The sequence below is a fragment of the Dendrobates tinctorius genome, unplaced genomic scaffold (genome assembly GCF_039654945.1).
Source record: "Dendrobates tinctorius isolate UK_male_01 unplaced genomic scaffold, ASM3965494v1 ptg000024l, whole genome shotgun sequence".
Classification (NCBI taxonomy): domain Eukaryota; kingdom Metazoa; phylum Chordata; class Amphibia; order Anura; family Dendrobatidae; genus Dendrobates; species Dendrobates tinctorius.
In genome coordinates this window covers 15,719,085-15,739,319 of record NW_027361692.1, presented here as the reverse complement: position 1 = coordinate 15,739,319, position 20,235 = coordinate 15,719,085, and the positions used below count along the sequence as shown (strand labels likewise).

Below are 20,235 nucleotides of genomic sequence, written 5' to 3'. Positions count from 1 at the left end.
CAAGTTGCGCAAGGACTGGACAATAGATTAGTAAATATCTCTACTGTGGTTTGGTGAGTCAAAATTTGAGATTTTTTTTATCAACTGCCATGTTTTTGATGTAGGCAAGATTAACTGATTGTTTCTTCATGTGTGGTGCCCACTTTGAAGCATGGAGGGGGGAGGTCTGATTTTGTAGAGGGGGTTTGCTTAAACTTTTGTTGGTGATTTATTGCAAATTCAATGTACACTTTCCCAACATGACTAACACAGGTTTCTGCAACAACATTCCATCTAAACTGGATTGCACTTAGTGCATCCGTTATCTGTGTTGCAACAGGACAGTGACCCAAAACAAAACTCCAGGCTTTGTAAGGTCGATGAGACCAATGGGGGGGATAGATTGCTGTATGATATAACATGGTCTTCACAACCACCCAACCTCAAACCATTTCATAGAATCATAGAATGTTAGAGTAGTAAGGGGCCTCAAGGGTCATCATGTCCAACCCCCTGCTCAATGCAGCATTGGATTCACTAAACCATCTCAGACTTTGCAGTCCGCTCACAATTCTGGTAGCTCTTCTCTGAACTTGCTTCAGTTTTTCGATGTCTTTTTTAAAATGTGGTGCCTTGAATTGGACACATTATTCCAGATGAGGCCTCAACAAAGAGGAGAGAGGGATAGTTACTTCATAGAATCCAGAGTCTATGCTTCTCTTAATACATCTTAGAACTGTGTTTGCCTTTTTGCTGCTGCATCACACTGTTGACTCATGTGCAGTCTGTGATCTATTAATATACCCAAGTCATTTTTCACACATACTGTTACTTAGTTCTATTCCTCCCATTCTGTAGATGTAATTTTCATTTTTCTTGCCCATATGTAAAATCTTGCATTTCTCCCTGTTAAATACCATTCTATTAGTCATTGACCATTGTTTAAGCTTATCTAGATCCTTTTGAATCTTTTCTCTTCTTTAGTGTTAGTTATCCCTCCTAGCCTTGCATCATCTGCAAACTTGTTCAGTTTACCTTCAGTTTCCTTATCTAAATCATTTAAAAAATTGTTGAACAACATTGGGGCCAGGACAGAGCATGACACTCTTTGAGTACAATCACCGAGCTAGTTATGAATCCACCTAACTGTAGCCTTGTAAATCCCCATACTTCGTCATTTTTTCAATAAGGGTAGTATAAAATACTTTATCAAATGCTTTGCTAAAGTCGAGGCATACTATATCTACCGCATTTCCCTGATCCCCCGGTCAGTGATTCCATCATAGAAGGAAATTAGATGAATCTGTCATGACTTGTTTGCTACAAACCCATGATGTCTCTGGTTAATTACTTAATTTGTATCCAAGTACTTACATAGATGCTGTTTAATAATTTGTTCAAATATCTTTCCTGTTATAAACATAAGTCTCACTGGTCTGTAATTTCCTGGCTCTGTCTTCATTCCTTTTTTGAAGATAGAGACAATATTTGCCCTTCTCTAATCTTTTAGGACTTCTCCTGTTTTTTTACATTTTTCAAAGATTCTGGCTAGTGGTACTGCAATTTCCTCTACTAACTCTTTCAGTACCCTAGAATGTAATTCATATAGACTGGGATATTTAAATTCATTTAAATTATCTAAGTTTTCCCTCATCATCTCTCTGTTTATAGATAGTGGGGATTCTTTTATTGCTTCGATGGCACCATGAAGATCAGTTGATATTGCAATTGCTTTCTTAGAGAATAAATGAAAAATAGGAATTTAAAAATTCAGCCTTCTCAACATCATTCTTGACCACTTCACCCTGCATTCCCTGCAAACAGCACTATAGTCTTCTTTAGATATGCTCCCCTCTTTCCATTTCTTTTTTTAACAGGTGATTAAGTTCTGTGTTTATCCACCCTGGTCTCTTTAAATGCTTCTAATTCTTCCTTCTTTTCGGGATTGCTATCGATTGTGCAGTGAGAATTTTATTTAGCAAAATCTCCCAGCCTTATTATCCTTTAGAATGTCCAGCCATTGGACCTTTCTTAACCTCTTTCTGAGTCCATTAAAATCTGCCTTTCTGAAGTTCAGCCTTGAAGTCTGAGTCCTCGCTGTTCTTCCTCCTTTTGTAATCAAAATTCAAGGAATGCAAGATCGCTACCTCTTAAATTCCCAGCCACCTTTACTTCCTCAACCATTTCCTCCCTGTTAGTAAGAATTAGGTCTAAGATTGCAGATCCCCTTATTCGCTCTTATACATTTTGAAAGATAAGGTTGTCAGCAAGAGAAGATAAGAATTTTCTGGACCCATTACTTTTGCCTGAGAGAGATTGCCAACAAATATCTGGATAGTTAAAATCTTCCATGATCACCAGTTCATACTTCTTTGAGAACACAGACATCTGATGTTAAAAAAAAAAAAGTTAATCCATATCTTCAGTCTGTCTGGGTGGCCTATATTTGCCGGAGCTCACAGTGACTCACCGGCGCCTGCGTAGAAGATCCCTGAATGCAGTGCCCATAGAAGGGAGGAACAGGTATGGATTTTTGAGGGAGTGCAGGGGGGCAGGCGTGGGATTCTGGAGCCACAACTGACATGCATGTGAAGGGTGTAGTATTATAATGAAGACAGGATGCAGGGATTTTTTCCAGGCACTGCATACCCCAAAGCCTGGAAGAAATCATTGGCATAAGGAAAGAATTTCTCAACAACAAGACTGTTAATATGAGGCATACAGATGCGACTAGTTCAACATTTCTATTAACTTTATGCCCATATTAATAGGTCATATATGTCCTGGGGGTGACAGATTCCCTTTAAATGCTTGCTAAAAAGAAAAAAGAAATGTATAATACTGTCTGCAGGGAATGCAAGGCAAGTGTTAGAAGAGCTTTAGCCAGTAATGAAGTCAGGATTGCAAGTGAGACCACAAGCAATAAAAAGGATTTTGGGGGTATATCAAAAGCAAAAGAAAAGTCAAAGATGCTATAGGATTTTTACAGGATGAAAAAGGTGAAGTGCTCAAAAATGGTGTTGTGAAGGCCGAACTTTTAAATTCCTCTTTTGCATCTGTGTTCTCTAAGAAAGCAACTGTAACATCAACTGATCTTCATGGTGCTATTTAAGGAGTAAAAGATTCCACACTATCTATAAACAGAGAGATTGTGAGAGAACACTTAGCTAATTTAAATTAATTTAAATCTCCTGGTCCACATGAATTACATCCTAGGGTACTGAAAGATATAGCAGAGGAAATTGTAGAACCACTATCCAGAATCTTTAAAAATTCCCAGAAGTCCCAGAAGACTGGAGAAGGACAAATGTTGTCCCTATCTTAAAAATAAGAAAGAAGATGGGGCCACTAAATTACAGGACATTTAGCCTTACTTCTATACTAGGAAAGATCTTTGAACAAATTGTTAAACAGCATGCATGTAAGTACTTGGATAAGAATAAAGTAATTAACCAGAGCCAGCATGAGTAGATATTGCATATCTCGACATCAGCAAAGCATTTGATAACGTCTCTCATACTATCTTTATAAAAAAATGACCAAGTATGAGATTGACAAGGCTATGGTTAGGTGAATTCATAACTGACTCAATGATTGTGTTCAAAGACTGGTAATAAATGGTTGCACATACAATTGGAAGAGTGTTTCAAGTAGGGTACCACAAGGTTCTGTCCTGGCCCCAGTGTTTTTCAACATTTTTATAAATGATCTAGATAAGGGAACTAAAGGTAAACTAATCAAATTTGCAAACAATGCAAAGCTAAGAAGAATAGTTATTTAATACTAGAAATTACAGAAAAAAGAATTAAGAATGAACTAGATAAGCTTGAACAACAGGCAGCAACTAATAGAATGGTATTTAACAGATAAAAAAGCAAGATTCTACATAGCAGAGGATTGGACACAATGACCATAGAGATGCCTTCCAACTCTAAGGGTACCGTTACACCTTACATCCCGACTAGCGATATGACGCGGTCAGGATCGCTGGTGCATCGCTAGGTGGTCGCTAGTGAGCTGCCACACATAGCGGTGGTCGGGGATCGCTACTTACCTGTCAGACGCGGCGATCCTGCGTCCTCCCGCCCGGCTCCACGCGTCGCTCGTCGGCACCACAGGAAGCCCAGCAGGAAGTGGCCGACGAGGAATGGTCCAGGAGCTTCTCTCGCGATCAGCGATAACCAGCGGGGGAGCCGGTCGGAGGTAAGTATCACATGCAGTGATGTCGCTAGCAATATCGCTGCAACGTCACAAAATCGGTGACTTTACAGCGATATTGCTAGCAATATCGCAGTGTGTAACGGGGGCTTAGCATTCTATGATTTTATGATTCTAAGTAATCAAGATTGAAGTCTTTTTAAGAGCAGCTCCCATTTTGATTAACCTAAACCTTCCATGCATTATATTAGTGTTCCCCAACTTAGAGTTTTTCTCATGGTGCTAGTGGAGATCTCACCTAGGTCACAGCAGTTCAACCCAGCAGGGAATGCAGCCTCAGTGACAGGAGGTAACCTTGATGACATCACCATTGGTCACTGGGGCTGCACTCCCAGCAGTTCAGTCACCAGTGGTTCTCAGCCTGGACAGTTGCATCTTGGCACTGTCGAAGTTGAAAAGTGTTTGTCCCCAAGACATGGATTACGACATGGGACATAATGACGGAGAGGTGAGGCATATAGATGTTTTTTTATTTTTGTTTTATTTCAGGAGATGAGGGATTCGGTGGAATAGGCATTAGGTGAGTATAACTGTGTTTGCTATTTTTAAATAAAAATAGAAAACTGTGTTTAGTCTTATTTCTAATAAAGGACTTTACTCTTGCTGTGTCTTTATTTACCATATAACTATACAATTAGTAATGGATATTTATCAGTAATCCATGGGCTTAAAGTCACCTGACAATACAAAAGTGACATCAACCCAACAAATATTAACCCCACTTGCCATCACTACAGGGCAAGTGGAAAGAGCCAGGCAAAGCACCAGAAATGGCACATCTAATAGATGTGCCTTTTCTGTGCAACTTCAAGCTATTTTAGACTGGGGGGACCAATATTCATGGCCATTTACCAATCTGAGAATACCAGCCCCCAGCTGTCTGCTTTAGCAAGGCTGGGTGTCAAAAATGGTGGAGCCCCATGCCTTTTTTACCATTTATTGAAATAATTTTAAAAAACAGCGTGGGACCCCTCTATTCTTCATAACCAGCCTTGAAGAAGCTGACAGCTGAGGGTTGCAGCCCCTAGCTGTGAATTTAGCCTGGCTGGTTATCAAAAAATACAGGGGAACCCACGCTGTTTTTAAAAAAAATTTATTTACAGTCCAGGAGTCGACTAATTAATACACCCATCAGCCGCTCCTGCTCTCTGTCACATCGCTGTCAGACTCAGGGCCTGCTGGTCCAGCTTCGCTTCGGCCACTAGGAGGGGCCTGACTGGCATGTCGCCACCCAACTCGGGGCCTGCTGTTCCGGCTTCAGCCACTAGGAGGAGCCGGACTGGCACGTCGCCGCCAGACTTGGGGCCTGCTGGTCCGGCTTCGGCCACTAGTAGGCGCCAGACTGACACATCGCCGCCAGACTTGGGGCCTGATGTTCCGGTCTCGGCCACAAGGAGGCGCCGGACCGTTGCGGCTGTTCCTGCCTCGGCCACTGGGAGACGCCGTGGGTCGCCCCTGGGTGAGGGTGGTGACAGAGAAGAGGCTCCTGCGCAGGCATCTGGTGGGCGCAGGCTCCGCCCCTCTGTCAGTCATGTAGGGCTTACTGCATCACCATCTGGCCTGGTCCTGGGGGCGGTCCTAATTACATCATCAGTCCGGGAACCTGTGAGGGATGACCTGATCCCTCAAATACCTTGGGACTGGTCTTGCAAGCCGCCGGATATATTCTTGGTTCCCCTGTGTGTTACTGTGTGAATTGCTATAGGTAACGCTGACCTCAGCCTGGATTTCTAACCATTCTATTGCCTGCCGTTTTTGTACCTTTGCCTCTCTTCCGATTTTTTGACGCTGACCTTCGCTTGGATTCCTGACCCTTCTGCTGCCTGCTGATTCTGTACCTTTGCTGCCCTTCTGGTTTTACTGACCTCGGCCTGGACTTTTGACTCTTATTCTGCCTGCTGACTTTGCACCTCTGCTGCCCTCCGACTTCCGACTCCTGCCTCCTGACCACGATTACGGGTTTTAGTTTTAACCCCTTGGCGGCCGTCCTGCTCTGGTCCACTGATCCACCAGACAGCTACCCCCTGGGCCTTGCTACAATTCCAGATCCCTGTATAGAGGTTAAGGGGCTCGGGGTTACTCGGAGTGCTGTTCCTACTGCAGCCCAGATTCGCAGATGGATGTCACACTCTCCCTGTTATTAGCGGCAGCAGGTGTCTGATGATGGGATCAGTAGTCCCATCTGCTTACACCAGTGACAGGAGGTAAACTTTATACCTCCGATCACAGCTGAGCGCTCACCCTGTCTTTTGACAGCATGGGAACCACAGCTCTCTGACCGGCGGGAATGGTCTCACTGCCGATCAGAAGCGGTGTTTGCCACGCTGCCATGCACATGACAGCACAACAAACACCCGGTGTTCAAGCAGCTGAACTCAAATAGTAACATGGACTTCCTGGTGCAATCAGTGTTTGGTACGGACAGTAGATGTTCAGTACGGACGCCAAACTTTACTATTAGGGTTCACCTATCTCTAAAAGAAACCAGATGAAATGAAGTGCCTTTATAAGACAAGCCACATTTTTTATTTAGTAGAATAAATAGTCCACGTACCATAAGGAGTGAAAATATCCATCCTTAAATAAGCATCCAGCATTTAGACACATTTTACAGTCTTTAAAAATAATATTTTTACAAAACAAACATTTTTTGCCAGCTCTGAATATTTTGCAACACTGGTTCATTGGGATATGCTTTCTATTATTATTATTATTATTATTATTATTATTATTATTATTATTATTATTATTAACAATATTATTGTTTTCATATGCAAAATAAATTATTACACTTTTGTTGGTGTTGCAAATTTGGTCAGAAAATAACACTATGGTTGTAGATTCTAAACTTAATACATCATGGATAATTTCAGCAACAGATGTGATAACATAAAATCCCATCTGACTCATCTACATCTGTTTTTCGACCTTTGTCTGTTTAGTACCATCCATCAATTGGTACTTTCTATGCAAAGATTACTTGGTGCCTAATATCTGTGATTTTACAGAAAATTCTTGTTTTTTAATATGCACTGTATGTTTTTCTTGATTAACTTCTGTTTATTAACTTTTTTAATGTTCATTTTCTGATTTCTGTAATTATTGATTTCCTTATAAGATTGCAACCGGTGTATAATAGTAGTTCTTGAAAATCTCTGTCCACAGAAATCCTGTTGAGAGTAATTTCAGACAGTTCTGGAGTTAATTAAGGCAAAGATTTCATGGTCTCAATGCACAGATCTGCCACAGAGTTTTAATTGCTCTACAGGGACAGATCAAGCTACTCATTATTCAGTTATTGTTATAGAGATGCGCTGTATATGATTCTTTATATTGGCTCAGGAAGACAGGTGAGGAAAGAATACTGCACAATGGGACATAACTGAGGCGGGCAAAGAAAGAAATAGCTATGAAAACAAAATGATGTTGCTTGGGAAAAGAAATATTATAATACTGTCCTCACTGAAATGACCATGCAAGCTACATATCTCACATATTAAAGAAAGAGGAATACTAATCTCACAAAATATTCACTCAAATATTAATTAAAAGGATTAAAAAGTTTTAGGGGAAATTTAGCAAATTGATTATCTATGAACAATGAACATTTTAAATGGTAGATCTTGGAATAATAACTTCCTTAAGTGTTAAAAAATGTTGCTTTGCTGACATAGTCCTATAATTATTCCCTGCTATGTATTGTCGCACTTTCTGTGTCTGACCACGCAGACCTATAGTCCAGTTCATAGTCGGCACATATCACAGTTCTAGGCCAGAGGAGGAATAATAAGAAAGTATACAAATGACTCCAAATGGGCTCTCAGCTTCTTTTTTGTGTGAGGTAACAAATTTCTCTCCCCATTTTATCATAGTAGCTAGTGTTTCTGCTGTGTCTCCAGCCATTTGAGTTCATCATAAATACAGTTAGTGATGTAGGACGTTCAGCAGCCGCTAAGCTCATACAGATAGGTCCAGAAATATTTGGACACTGACACAAGTTTTGGCATTTTAGCTGTTTCCCGAAACATAGTCAAGATACAGTTATATCAGCAATATGGGCTTCATGTGAGTGTATTCAAATCCTATTTGGAGTAAGGGTTTAGAAATGAAAGCTCTTTAATATGTAGCTGCCTCTTTTTAAAGGGACCAAAAGTAATTGGAAAATTATCTCAAAAGCAATTTAATGGGCTGTATGGGCTATTCCCTCATTAATCCATCATCAATTAAGCAGGTGAAAGGTCTGGAGCTGATATCAGGTGTGGCACTTGCATTTGGAAGCTGTTGCTATGAACCCACAATATTCAGTCAAAAGAGCTCTCAATGCAAGAGAAACAGACCATCTTTAGGCATAAAAAAAACATCCATCAGAGAGTTATGAGAAATATTAGGAGTGGCTAAATCAACAGTTTGGTACATTCTGCAAAATAAAGAGTGACTGGCGATATTGGGAACTCAAAAGGGCTTGGACAGCGACAGAAAAAAAAAGTAGTGGATGATCACAGAATCTTTCCCATGGTGAAGAAAAACCCGTTCACCACATCCACCCAAATGAAGAACACTCTCCAAGAAGTAGGTAGTTCAGTCTACCATACAGAGAAGATTTCATGAAAATAAATACAGACAATTCACCACAAGGTGCAAACCATTAATTAGCCTTCAAAATAAACTACTCAGATTAGATTTTGCCAAAAAAAATCTAAAGAAGCCAGCCCAGTTCTGGAAAAGCATTCTTTGGACAATTGAAACTAAGAACAACCTGTACCAGAATGATGTGAAGAAGAAATTGCAGTGAAGACCTCGAATGGCTCCTGATCCGAAGCTCACGAAATCCTATGTAAAACATTGTTGAGACAGTATGATGGCATGGGCATGCATGACTTCCAATGGCACTGGGTCACTAGTGTTTAATGATGATGTGACTGAAGACAGAAGCAGCCTGATTAATTCTGAAGTTTACAGGGCTATACTTTCTGCTCAGATTCAACTAAATGGTGCAAGGTTGATTGGACAGCACTTCACAGTACAGATGGACAATGACCCAAAACATACTATGAAAGCAACCTAATAGATTTTTTAAGGCAAAGAAGTGGAATATTCTGCGATGTTGAGTCAATCACCAGTTCTCAACCTCATCGAATATATATTTTACATGCTTAAGACAAATCTTAAGGTTGAAAAACCCACAAATAAGCAACATCTGAAGATAGCTGCAATAAAGGACTGGTAATGCATTAGAAAGGAGGAAACAGCGTTTAGTGGCTTCTGAACTTTTGGCAGTCATTGCCTGCAAAAGATTCTCTGCAAAGTTTAAACAAATGAACATTTAATTTATGGTAAATTTAATTTGTCCAACTTCTTTTGAGCCCCTAAAATAAGGAGGCTTTGTAGAAAATTGATTGCACTTGCTAAATATTTCATAGGATATTTTTGTGTAACTCTTTTAATTAAACTTGAAAGTCTACACTTCAGTTGATTCATTTTAAATAAAAAATAGTGGTATGCGAAGATGCATGAAGATTTGGTCACTGTACAACTTTTTAAGGATCAACTGTTTTTCTCTGACTTGTATGATGAGCTTAGGGGGCCGGAGACATGGGAGAAATACTTGCTCCTGTGATAAGACAGCTAGGAAAATGTGCTGCCTCACAAAAAGAAGCAGCTGCAATCCCCTGCTTTGTCATCAGTACACTCACTTATCATAAGTGACTTATGCTTCTTCTCCTGGTCATGAATTGTGGTAACAGTGACCATGAACCTGAGCAGCTGTGTATGGGCACACAAACCAAATAAGATAGTCCATAGTAGAGAAACATTTATTAGATTATCTCATGAGGCACAGAAACATTTTTTTTTAACATATCTAATTTTGGAACAAATTATTATTCTAAGATATATTAATTGAAATGTACATTGTTCATGGGACACTCCCTTTCATTTATGTGGCAAGTATAGCCAAGTACATCTCTACCTGCAAGGTATTACATTGTAAATATAGCATCAAAGTATAAATAATCACTCACACCGCTCAGAATTATATTATATAGGTTCAATCTCTTGTAGTTTGAACTAAAAGTTTGGAAAATATTTTGTCATTAAAAATGTAAAGCATTCAAGACTAATAATTTGCACTACTGTACTACCATACCTTGGGCGTATTAAAGAAAATTATTGTGAGAGACTGTAATCCATATAGAATAATTTCATATTCCCTTTTAAATTGTTTTTCACACTTCTGTAATCAGCCTGCAAAAGCTAGATGATAAATAAATGTACCGCATTTTTTGGATTATAAGACGTACTTTTTTCCCCCAATTTTGGAGGGAAAATGGGGGTGCGTCTTATAATGCAGATATACCTTACCGGCTGCGGTGGCAGGCTGCAGGTTGGGATGAGGGCATGTTCGGATGTGCGACGCTGTGAATGTTCGGTCATGCGGGGGCTCCGCCAACATTTTGTGAAAGCCTGGAGCCCCCTTCACTTCCATTGTTTACTGTGCAGTAGACCTTGGAAAAATGACTGTCGGGGGTGGTGCATGCGCAGATGGAGAGCTCGGCACCAAGATCTCAGGAGATGAGATCTCAGCAAAAAGATCTCTATCTGCGCATGCGCTGGTCCAACCAGCCATTGTCCAGGAGTCCACCGCATAGTAAACCATGGAACTGTGGGTCTCCGGGCTTTCACAAAATGTTGGCACAGCCCCCACACCACCGAACACACATAGTGTCGCACATCCAGTCACCCCTTTCTCCCAGTCTGGGGTCTGAAGCATAGCCCCACTCCTGCCTCCACCAGCAGCAACCCTGGGTCACTGAATCACTGCATCAACCACCCCCAGTAAGCAATAAGATGCATGGATCATAAGAAGCACCACCATTTTATTAAAAAAAGTTTTTTTACTTTTTTTTATCCTCAAAATTTGGGGTACGCCTTATAATCCGGTCCATCTTATAAACCGCAAAATACGGTACATGGAAATACCCAATAAAAACTATTATTACCTTCCTACAGCTTCTATTTTTGCTGGGGATCCAACTAATACTACCTCTAACCGCTGGATAGAGAAGTGTACTAAGGCTGTGCTGCACCTGGGAAATGATTCAGTTTGGTGCCCTTCCTCTCCTCCCACTTAAGCTTGAGGGTATGTTGACATGGGCATATAATATGGACATGTGTTGTCTGAGTAAAATTGTTTTGCAGAATAAATTGACACTATATAAATAAAATTATTATTAAATTGGACAGCACAGTGACAAATGTTATTCAATATGACTATTCAGATGACAGATGTTCATGTGAAAAATTTGCAGCATGCACTATTCTCTTCCGAGTCTCAGTCGAGACTCGCCCATTTAAGTCTATGGATGCGTGAATCAAAAGAAAAAAGGAATACCATACAGAACATCTGTGGGACATACAATTTTTATTGCTAAGTCTCCATTATTATCCTAGGAACCTGTATTTGATCACATACATTTTTAAATGTAGATGTGCAAAAATGAATCGCACACGTCCATCACATGGATGTCACATGGATGTAGAAAAAAACAAAACATATGGATAATAATAATCTTTATTTTTATATAGCGTTAACATATTCCGCAGCGCTTTACAGTTTGCACACATTGTCATCACTGTCCCCGATGGGGCTCACAATCTAAATTCCCTAATAGTATGTCTTTAGAATGTGGGAGGAAACCGGAGTACCCGGAGGAAACCCACGCAAACACGGGGAGAACATACAAACTCCTTGCAGATGTTGTCCTTGGTGGGATTCGACTAACTACTTAACTACTAACCACTGAGCCACCGTGATAACACCTGGATGACAATGTGGATGAAAATCAAATTAAGAAAGTCCTAGTTTTCTGTAAGGACAGACAATTTATATACATGTCCATTTTTTCTCTATTTGTGCTGGATACTTTAAGACCACTGTACTTAGACTTGGTGGGGTCCCAGCATTTATACATATTTTTTTTTTCCTGGGCATAGTTGATAGATGTACTGTCTATAGTGTGAAACCGCACTAATAGATTATGGGCCTGATTCATCAAGTATTCTGGCATAAACAGCTTTGAATAGTCACATAATTTTGGTGCAACACGATGCCGCACTTTTTTGCAATATTCTCCCTGCTCCAAAAAAGTAAGCAGAGCTGGGCCGGATTTTGGCATGGCAGCCATCACTCATCAAATACATGATGAGTGGCAACATTTGTTATGCCACAAATCTTACTCTACAAGGATTGGTAGGATTTGCTGCAGGGCACACACAGACATTTTGTCACTCGTTCGATGTTCCTCATTCCTGTGTATTTGCCTCTTCATGAATCAGGAGCATCTGACTCCAGTACATCTACTCATCAAGACCTGCGTGAAGAGTGCCATTGTTGATGAATCAAGCACTTTCTGTACATTTAACTGCAAGAATTAGATAATACCCTTATGAGATTAAGTGGGGATATTAAAGAGAGAAATTACTGCAATCAGAAAAAAATCCTTATAGAAATTGATCCATAAATCAGATTGCAAACAATTATCAAATACAGTCACTCCAGTAAGAAAAATCCAGACCTTGACATTGTTGTGCCAATAGAATACAAAAATAAGTCAAACATTCATGGTACTTGAGGACAAAGGATAGGATTATTACAGCATCATTTCAGGTGTAACCAACACAGTAATGATGGAAAAAGCTAACATGCTCCAAAAACCATTCACTTAAAACAATTAGATCTGCCACAAAAAAATTAAGATCCACTACCAGCTTAAGACAACAGCGTATACATTACATTTACATATTGCTGTGTTTTCTCTATGTTATCATTCTGAGACACATCCACAAGGAAATACTGTAATTTTTCTCATTCATCATCTTAGGTATTTTCCTTAATGATTTCTTAAACAGGCAATTTCTCTTCTGTGGCATGGAAATCTAATAGCAGATTTTACCTCATGAGCATAATATATAACATTACTTGCCATAAAATATTTAACAGAATCTTGATGGAACGATATTCTGCAGTCCTGTCATTTGTCAGTATTTCATGTTATAACCAATATGAAGAAAAAATAATTCATATTTCAATTCAGATTAATTTTGTAAAAAAGTAAGTTATGTTATATAGCAGTATGACCACAGACATTACCATGTGAGCACATTTCACACATGTAGAATAAGTATTAAAGGGGTTATCTGAATCTAGCAATGGATTTTGTACTATGGTTCTGATTCAACAAAGCTTTCACATCAGAATTCTGTTGTAAAAGTCAGAAAATTTATGTGCAACTTCAAATTTTTGTGACTTTTTAGCGACATCATGACCATTTCTTCCAGCTGCACCAAAATGGTCAGAGTGAGATTGCAGGCGAAGCGCACGGAGGCACATGCCATTCATCAGATGTTCCAGATTCATGAGGAGGCGCGAACAGCTTCTTGAATCTTGAGCGTCTGAGTTCAGCATGCTTCCTCATCAAGACTGGCATGAATAACTCTGGCCTTGATGAGTCAGGCGCCATATGTCTAACTATTTAATTCAATAATCTAACCACTTTTCTAATGTGCTTCAATTAAAAAATCCTTAAAGTTTTTCTGCAACTTGCTGTATGTGGTTTTTTCTTACTTCCGATGATGATTTATTTGAGTTTTTCAGTCTGCACTGGTTATTATCACATGGATAATAATTATGGAGCTGGGGCTGCAATCACTTCTTCATTATCACTACTGAAACAGGATGACATTAAGTGACAAAGGAGGAAAAAAGTTGTGGTGACAGCAGTGCCACCCCCGATAATGATCCTTGGTGATACCCAGCGCATGCTAGAAGGTTCAAATGAAATGTCATCGGAAGTAAGAAATAAAATGCAGACAGGATATTTGAGTAGTTTGAATGGTAGGGAATTTTTAGTTGAAGTACATTAAAAAAAAGTGGTTAGATGCTCAAATGAAATATTTTGACTTATAGCATGAATAAATTACTTTGCCATCTCTTCTGGTAAGATAAAGAGGAAGACACAGTGAGACAGTAAGTTATGTTTTTCTTTAACTCCTCCCTTACAACAGTAATAAGAAACCAGGCACATAAACAGACTCATGTTTCTAAAAGCATATACAGCATATAGTTTATATACATGTAGGGTAACTAGTAACCTGTAGGCAGGAGGCTAGACATGAGCAATAATGAGAACATTATATTTTCCATACTTCTGCTCATCATCTATGTGCTATGTCCTTAGCCCCAGGCTGCTCCTACCGGTGTCTGTATTTCGTGTCCTCCCTGCTACCCAACCTTGAGCGGAATAAAATAACTGTCCTTCTTCTGCTTCTCATGTTACACAATCCACACAGTCACCTTCACACCAGGACTTCGAGATGGTGCAGACATAACGTGTGATAGAATACCATCACTATTTGAGATGCCACCCTTGCCTGCAGTGTGAATTCAGGGGCAGTGTGTGGTTGGTATATGAGGTAGATAATGGAGGAGCACAATGTAGATGACACTAGACCAGTACAAGATGTGATGGTGGAAATGCAGACAATTGCGGTAAAAAATGGAGGCGCACACAATGTTGGAGGTAAAACTTTCCTCTGTATGTGAGTTAGATGATACTACACTAATACATGAGGTAGATAATAGAGGAGAACATAATGTCGGAGGTAAAACCTTCCTCTGTACGTGAGTTAGATGACACTACACTAGTAAATGAGGTAGATAATGGAGGAGCACACAATTTCTGAGGTAAAAATTTTCTCTGTATGTGATGTAGATGGTACTACAGTAGTAAATGCAGTAAATAATGGAGGAGCACAAAAGGTTGAAGGTAAAACTTTCCTCTATATGTGAGATAGATTACACTACACTAGTACATCATGTGAGAAGTGAAAATTGACCAGTTTTGTGAGGTAGTAAACCCTGTCGTATACTCCCTGAGGTTGTACATATTCTTCTGCAACCTCTTCTGCTAGGAGAAAGAGGAAGAGACAGTGAGACAGGGAGTCATATTTTTTCTGAACTCATCCCTCCCAGCAGTAATGAAAAGCCAGGCATACAAATGGACTGCCGTTTCTAAAAGGGGAAACACGCAGCCTAATACAATCAATACAGACATAGATAATAAAGACTCCCAAGATTTGAGGTTCCCTCAAAGTCATTCATCATGTCTGTTTTTCTGGGGAGTCCATTATTAATGCATCAAAAATGCCAGAAAATGGGACTGCCATGCAAATGATCAGATCCTGAAAACCAGTCCCCTTTCTACAGAGTCCCTTGATGTTTCAAGACCAAAGACATTTATCAACTGCATTTACACACGTGGTCAAAATTATTGGTACCCTTCGTTTAATGATAGAAAAATCCACAATGGTCACAGAAATAACTTGAATCTGACAAAAGTAATAATAAATCAAAAATCTAAGAAAAGGAACAAATGAAAATCAGAAATTGCTTTTCAGCCATGCTTCCACAGAATTAAAAAAAAAAATTAAACTCATGAAAAAGGCCTGGACAGAAATGATGGTACCTCTGAAAATAATATGACAAAAGGGACATGTTAAATCAAGGTGTGTCCAATAATTAGCATCACAGGTGTTTACAATCTTGGAATCAGTGAGTGGGCCTGGATATAGGACTACTGATACTCACTGTGCTGTTTGGTGACATGGTGTGTATCATACTCAACATGGACCAGAGGAAGCAAAGGAAAGAGTTGTCTCAGGAGATTAGAAAGAAAATTATAGACAAACATGTTAAAGGTAAAAGTTATAAGACTATCTCCAAGCAGCTTGATGTTCCTGTGACTACAGTTGCTCATATTATTCAGAAATTTAAGCTCCATGGGACTGTAGCCAACCTCCCTGGATGTGGCTTCAGGAGGAAAATTGATGACAAATCAAATAGACTGAAAATACGAACAGTAACAAAAGACCCCAGAAAACTTCTAAGCAGATTAAAGTTGAACTTCAAGCTCAAGGAACATCAGTGTCAGATTGCACCATCCGTCGTTGTATGAGCCAAAGTGGACGTCATGGGAGATGACCAAGGAGGACACCATTGTTGAAAAAAATCATAAAAAAGCCAGACTGGAATTGCCAAAATACATGTTGACAAGCCACAAAGCTTCTGGGAGAATGTCCTATGGACAGATGAGACAAAAATTGAACTTTTTGGCAAAGCACATCAGCTCTATGTTCACAGATAAAAAAATGAGGCATATCAAGAAAAGAACACTGTTCCTACTGTGAAACATGGAGAAGCCTCTGTTATGATCTGGGGCTGCTTTGCTGCATCTAGCACAGGGTGTCTAGTATCTGTCCAGGGTACAATGAAATCTCAAGACAAACAATGGATTCTAGAGAGAAATGTGCTGCTCAGTGACAGAAACCTTGGTCTCATATGCAGGTCTTGGGTCTTGCAGCAGGATAATGACCCAAAACACACAGCTAAAAACACCTAAGAATGGCTAAGAGGAAAACATTGGACTATTCTGAAGTGACCTCTTTGAGCCCTCACCTAAATCCTATTGAGCATCTTTGGAAAGAGCTGAAACATGCCATCTGGAAAAGACAACCTTCAAACAGGAGATAACTGGAGCAGTTTGCTCTTTAGGAGTAGGCAAAATACTTGCAGAAAGGTGCAGAAGTCTCATTGACAGTAACAGGAATCATTTGATTGCAGTGATTGCCTCAAAAGGTTGTGCAACAAAATATTAAGTTAAGGGTATCATCATTTCTATCCTGGCCTATTTCAGGAGTTTAATTTTTATTAAAATTCTGTGGAAGCATAGTTGACAAGCAATGTCTGACTTTTTGATTTATTATTACTTTTGTCAGATTCAAGTTATTTCTGTGACCATTGTGGGATTTTCTGTCATTAAGCGAGGGGTACCAACAATTTTGACCACGTGTGTATAAAAAGTTGTATGTGGAGCGCCCCGCAGGGCCTTAGGTTACTCGGTACCGGGCCGGTCAGGCTCTCAAAAGGGGATGTCACGGTGGCAGTGACCCTGTCCGTGGCCCTGGGTGTCCAGTAATTAAATAGAGGATAGTTATGTGGTGTTTAATTGTGATGCCACCTGTGGTGTTCGGCAATGGGTGGCCGACGCTGTGGTTTTGGTCCTCTGGGGCTGATGGTGACTCAGTAAAGATGGATCGGCTCCCCATGGGTAGAGTGGGGCCCCAGGGCAAATATATTTGATTGTTCAGATGGTGGTGAACGTTGGGGTGCAGAGAATAAGTGAAGGACACAGAGAGGTGCAGTTTTCTTTACCATTTACTTGTAGTTGCATCTGGGGTACCACATTACAAATGAGGGATTGAGTCCGGCTCGCCTGGAGGCATTCAGGGGATCCACCCTGCCAGGTTGGGTTGGGGACCTTCCTTCTGCGCTCTGTTTTCGGGTCCCTGCTGCTTGTAGCTAAGCTGCAGCCCTCTCCTGCGTGATGATCTCTAACCTGTATGGCTGACAGCGTGAGCCTATATCACGGGCACTGTCCTGTTCACGGTCAGCCCCGGGCTCTTGGTCTGCTGCTGTGCCTTTATGTATTCAGTGTGTCCAAGGAACTTGCAGTCCCCTGTACTCCAGATTCGGCTGTCAGGGCGTACAGCTCCTGCCCAGCCAAGGACTCTGACGTCCCTTTTTATATCAGCGCTTTGCTCTGGGGTCAGCTATACGCAGTTTTAGTTCCCCCAGAGCCTCTTGTCTCTGCTCCTGTTCCTTTCTTCTTCACAGACCAACTTCAACTGTCTCTAACTGTCTTGCATGAGCTCAACTGCTCCCATTTCCATGACAAGTCTGTTGTTTACTCTCTCTGCTGACTTCTCACTGACTCACCAACCCCACCTGCTGGCAAGAATTCACAAGGAAGCTCCCCTTTCTGACCTGCAGCAGGAATTGTTAAGTAACCTGTGCTACCTGGCATGGGGGCCCCCTCCTGCCTCCAGGCATGACATCACCCCTTAGAGGGAGGCAATGTCACTATGGCAACCAGACTCTGGGGTTCTCACATTCCCCCCCCAGTGAAATTCAGTACTCCCAGACTGAGGTAACATAACAAGAACTGTTAACAACAACAATAAATGACAATCTACAAAGTCTTAAAAATGTAAAAATTATCGAAACCAGAAAAGAAAAAGAAACAATAACACAGTTACTGCAGCGACCAGTCCTTACACTGCCATCCAGGAATTGTCTTTGTCCTCGTACCTGGGGTTTGGTTGGTGGGAACTAGCCTTAGCCCACTTTGTGTGTCATCCCTGGGCGTGGCTACAGGGCACTCTATAGATGGGCCTGGTTTTTCGGCCACGACAGTGGCTTGTTTTCAATGCCAAGTTGGGGTAACTATTTACAAATAAAGTTCTGACCACACATAGTCCTGTGGCCCAATTGTCCTTCAACTGGTTAATATGAATACGTAAAAAGTTCATACAGTAAGTCTCTGTAGGCTCTCTTGCTTAACGGTTACAACTATACATTCTTATTAACTTATTTACATTACGTATTCTCTATAACGGACAGGGATCTGACCTCTGGTACTACGAGTGGATCTCCGATGACCTGACCTGTTCTCTAATGTCTACTGCTGGTGCATTAGTCACTATGCTATAAGAGGACTTGTGTAATATTTGTATTCTGGACTGCCTTCTCCTGACTCCTAAGCCCCCGTCACACACAGCGATCTTGCTAGCGAGATCACTGCTGAGTCACAAGTTTTGTGACGCAACAGTGATATCAACAGCGAGATCTCTGTGTGTGACACTTACCAGCGACCGGCCCCCCTGCCGGGTATCGCTGATCGTCCTGGAATGGCCAGGACATTTTTTTGATCGCTGGTCTCCCACCGGCCTGTACGCATGGCTGCTCTGCGTGTGGCAGGCGGGAGACCAGTGATCAGCGAGCTGGCGCTGGTAACTAAGATAAACATCGGGTTTCTAGGCAGCGCGTAGCGCTTAGAAACCCGATGTGTACCTTAGTTACCAGCGTGCTGGTGCAGGGAGCTGGTAACCAAGGTGCACATGGGGTTTCTAAGTACCGCACGCCGCTTAGAAACCCGATGTGTACCTTGGTTACCAGCTCCCTGCACCAGCGCGCTGGTATCTAATGTACACTGCGGGTAACTAAGCGACGTGTGTCACTTGTTACCCACCTGTCGCTGGTCCTGATCGCTGGTAAAGCTGCCTGTTTGGCAGCTCACCAGCGATCATGTAACAACACACCAGCGATCCTGACAAGGTCATATCGTTGTCGGGATCGCTGGTGCGTCGCTATGTGTGACGGGGCCCTTAGACTCACCATGAGACTGACAGATTCGCCGCTAGTAGGGGGCAGATTTTCACATTCCAGTGCAGATGTGGCATCTGTTACTGGAGCCGTTTCATTAAGAGTCTCTGCTTCATCTGGTGCAGTAGGCTGGTGAAAAGTTAGGACTGGTATTACGATAGCCTGATTCACTTGTGTCCACGTCCGAGGAAATTCTCCAAGGATAGTATGGATCTTCTCTTCCACCTCTACTGTGTGCCATGGAGTGTCTTGGACTTCCTCTTTGTCTTTCAGTTGATCAGGGCACACGTTTAGATGATCTCTTGAGACTGCCTCTGAGGTTTCTCCTCCATCCTTTCTGATGAGGCATACCTTGGTGTTATTAAAGTCTGGAGGGATAACGGTGTATGGCTCTGCCTCTCACTGTTCATCAAGTTTGTGAACTCGTCTCTTTCTTTTGAGCACTTGTTCTCCTGGTGTCAAGGGAACTGCAGGGGCGTGTTGATTGTAATTCCTTTCCTGCCTCTGTCTTGCCTGGGACAAACTTTTCTCCACACATTCTTGCACTTTGCGGTATTGTTACTGTCGCTCCGTATCCCAGTCTGCATCTGGTGATGTCATCTCAGGTGTTAAGACTCCCATATCCAAATCAATGGGTAACTGGCCAGGTCTTGCCCTCATCAGGTAGGCCGGAGTGCAATTGGTGGAGTTTACCGGTATATGATTATATAGATCTACCAGATCTGGTAACTTCCCTGGCCACTGGTTTCGTTCTTCCAGAG

The 20,235-nt window shown here is 41.3% G+C and overlaps 1 protein-coding gene across 1 annotated transcript in view; it reads left to right on the top strand.

Annotated features, from left to right (window-relative positions):
- Positions 1-20,235, top strand: part of COL19A1 (collagen type XIX alpha 1 chain) — a 1,445,738-nt gene that overhangs the window by 601,318 nt on the left and 824,185 nt on the right. The window lies entirely within an intron of this gene.